The sequence below is a fragment of the Callithrix jacchus genome, chromosome 3, assembly GCF_049354715.1.
Source record: "Callithrix jacchus isolate 240 chromosome 3, calJac240_pri, whole genome shotgun sequence".
NCBI lineage: Eukaryota > Metazoa > Chordata > Mammalia > Primates > Cebidae > Callithrix > Callithrix jacchus.
In genome coordinates this window covers 185110632-185114236 of record NC_133504.1, presented here as the reverse complement: position 1 = coordinate 185114236, position 3605 = coordinate 185110632, and the positions used below count along the sequence as shown (strand labels likewise).

The 3605-nt window shown below is 49.9% G+C and overlaps 1 long non-coding RNA gene across 1 annotated transcript; it reads left to right on the top strand.

Moving 5' to 3' along the window:
- LOC144581972 (uncharacterized) lies at positions 1-2856 on the top strand. The gene is made up of 2 exons (XR_013533542.1): positions 1-365; positions 2719-2856. It is a non-coding gene; the product is annotated as an uncharacterized LOC144581972 (long non-coding RNA).
- Positions 2857-3605: the final 749 nt, after the last annotated feature.

The following is a 3605-nucleotide window of genomic DNA, read 5'->3' as shown; positions in this document are numbered from 1 at the left end:
GCCACTCTGCCTATGGGGACACAGAGACCTTGGAACGTCAAATGACTTCTCCAGGGCTCCACAGCTAGGAAGAGGCAGAACCAGGAAGGAATTGGAGCTCATGTCTGTATCTACATCATGACTGGCCCAAGACTCCAGCACCCTCAACCACCAAGCTCTATACCTGGTATTGGCAAGACAGCCTGCCGCTGGAGAAAGTAATCCTGGAGAAAATTCCGCCATGAACAGGGAGCCTTACCATCCTCAACAGTGATAAATGACTTCATAAACATGCGTCAGTTTCAGAGGTGTCCTCTTGCCTGGGGTCCTCCTTCAGATGGCCAAGTCAGAAGGACACAGCCCCCCTGCCGGGAAATCCAGGCCAGGTCAGATTCCATAGCATGCTTCAAAATGTGAGAGCCCCAGTCTCACGTCCCTTGTGTGGCAAGTCCCTTTCCCTCTCTGGGCTATTTCCACATCTACATAAGAGGAGTTTGCTGGGGAGCCTCCATGGTTCCTAGCAGCTTCCACATGCTATGGGTCCAAGGTGTGTTCTACCTCTGCAGACAAACCAAAGCTCTGCAAACTATGATACTTCATCTAAATGAAGCATAAAAATTAGAAAATTTCAAGCTACGCTTTCCTCGATTGTGTGGGTAGAAGAAATGTTTAAATCTCTCTCTTTTGGCTGACTCTTTGCAAGGCAAGTGTTTCCAAATGTTTGGCCCAGTCCCTTTCCCTCCCCCTTCCCCAGGGCCTGTATTCAGGGGGAAGGCTCCAAAGATGAGGGGAAAGAGCCAGACCCAGTCCAATCGGGGGGTGGCACTGCTGACCGCAGATGACCCATTGGCTGGATCTAGCCAACACCTGGATGACTGACTGCTATTCCAGACTTCCTTTGGGCCAGATGCATTTGGGAGCCACCCACAGTCAATCAGAGAGTTTGCGTTTGAAAACTAGAGAGCAGCAAACAACGGCAAGGGTGAGAAGGGTGAGGCCTGGTTAGAAAATACTGAAATTCATCCTGGTTGCCATCCAGTCAAAAGAACAGGCTGTTCCATGGGCTCCTGGGGACTAGAGGGGAGTGAGAAAGTTGACATGTAAATGGACATGGCTTGGCTGCCATTTTGTAAGATTAGTAGAACCATTCAGTTCTCACTTTCGCCAGATCTGTCACCTGGAGGAGCAGAATCCAACAGGGATGGTGCAGGGAAAGATTCCAGCCTTGGAATCAGACTGATGGGCGTCTGGTACCCAAGTTTGCTATTTACTACTTGGGTAATTTGGGCAAGTTACTCAGTCCTCTTGACCCCCACTGAAAATGGAGACAATGAGACTTAATTCACAGGGTTGGAGAGAGGATTCGTGCAGATTGGTCTGGATGGCCGTACAAATGGACAGGTGAACACCTCACTGGCAACGTGAAATGGAGCTACAGGAAGCTCAGTGGACAAGAAAACAAAGTACCGATGGGGAAGTCAGAGTCCACCCATTCTACCCTTAGTCTCCCAATGTGTTGCGATTATAGGCATGAGCCACTGTGCCCAGCCAGGTTCAGCTTTAGCCCCAGAAATAATCTTGCTACTCTTAGCCCTACGTGAGCTTCTGAGCCACTGGTTCAGTGCTACCTTGCTACCTGACACAATCACATGCCTGATCACATGACTCTCAGCACTGGCTGCTAGAGAGGTCAGCACAAAATCCGTGATCCACCTCTATGAATTCTTCTGGCCTCACTGGCAAAACTGCGCACACCAATTTCACCCCAGCTTGCCTTCGGTTTTCCTCCCCTTCATTTCCTCTTTGACCTGATTTTCTCTCAGCTTTTTTTTTAACCAAATCGGATTTTGAACATGACAAGTCACTTTGCGTCATCTGAGGATGAAGCTGGCGATGTATTGTTAGATGATAAATGGGGCGATGAAGAAATCGTCATGAAATATACCATGGGAAGATGGTGCCTAGTGTGTGCTCAAGCAAACGTAGGTCTCTGTCCACCTTAGTCTGTTCAGGCTGCTACAGCAAGGTACCTTAGAGCTGACCTATAAACAGCAGACATCTATTTCTCACAATTGTGGGTGCTGGCAGGCCGAGATCCAGGCGTGGGGATGGCTGGATGCTGGCGAGGGCCCTCTTCTGGGTTGCACAAACGAACTTCTCTATGTATTCTCCCAAGGTGAAAAGAGAGCTCGCTGGCTCTGTGGCCTCTTCCTACAAAGGCGCTCACCCCAATCCTAAAAGCACCACCCTCAGGACCTAATCACCTCCTAACACCATTACTCTGTGGGCTGGGGTTTCAATATACGAATTTTGGGGGAGACACACACATTTAATTCTAACACTATCCTCTTCTCCTATGCAATATAAGCCACACCAACACTAACAGATGAGGTCTAGAGCATCTGGTTTGCCTTTCGGGGTGTTCTGCTCATGTCCACCGAATCACAGTGCCCTGGTTTCACCTGGCATCGCCCTGAGATGATGCAGTGGGTGTAGTGTTGGCTCTAACATCGTCCCAGTCCTGCCTCACTTTTCTCTGTTGACATTCTGTCCATCATATAGCATCCATGAGGCCAGGCACAGTGGCTCACATTCACAATTCCAATGCTTTGGGAGGCCGAGATGGGAAGATTGCTAAGGCCAGGAGTTCAAGACCAGCCTGGGCAACATAGTGAGACCCTGTCTCTACTAAAACATGTTAAAATTGGCTGGTCATGATTGTCTGTGTTTGTATTCCAGCTACTCGGGAGGCTGAGGTAGGAGGATCGCTTGAGCCCAAGAGTTTGAGGCTGCAGTGAGCTATGATTATGTCAACGCCTGGGTGACAGACTGAGACCCTGTCTCTAAAAATAAATAAATAAAGCATCCACAAACCTCTATCTGGCTGATGTCTGCTCATTGTCTGACTTTAGTCTCAGTACAGAGTGGGTGTTCCCAGAAGGAGAGAATGGCTTGCAGCGCATTCGAGGCACAGCTTGGCAGGGGCTGTGACGCCCTCTTCTGTGGAATTCTGGGAAGAATGAGGGAGAATCAGCTCTGCCACTCTGGGAGGATTATATAATCTCCCAGCCCGCCTCCTCATCTCCTGGCGGGGACAGGGGCAGAATTGGGGAAGGTGGGGGCAGTTAAGAGATGCGAAGCGTGAGGCCTCCTTCAGTAAGTATATGCTGAGCACCCACTCTGTGTCAGGGCCCTCGGTGAGCAGGACGGGTCCAGCTCCTGCCCTCATACAGCTTACCCCTAAGTAAGGGAAGCAGACACGGCATACATATACAGCCTGGAAAAAATGATGACGCTGAGGGCAAGGCAGGCAAAGCGGACTCTCGAGCTAGTGACTGGGGTGATGCTGGAATTTCAGAGGTGAAGGCTTCAGGAACAGATGGTTCTGGGAGGATAATCAGAAAGAACCTTTGAGACGTGCTTGGATTGTGAAAAGAGACGTCCCTAGAGTGGAGGAATTCTGCAGCCAGGAAGGGAGGAAGGATTGCTGGCCGGGATAGTAACGTCCGTAGTCGTCTATCATCTGGAGAAGGGAAGAAATACAGTCATGAGCGGAGTTTGCAGAGTGGAAACTGTCCATGACATACTGTAGTGATTTGCAGCTGTGCAAAATGAAGCGGCAGGGA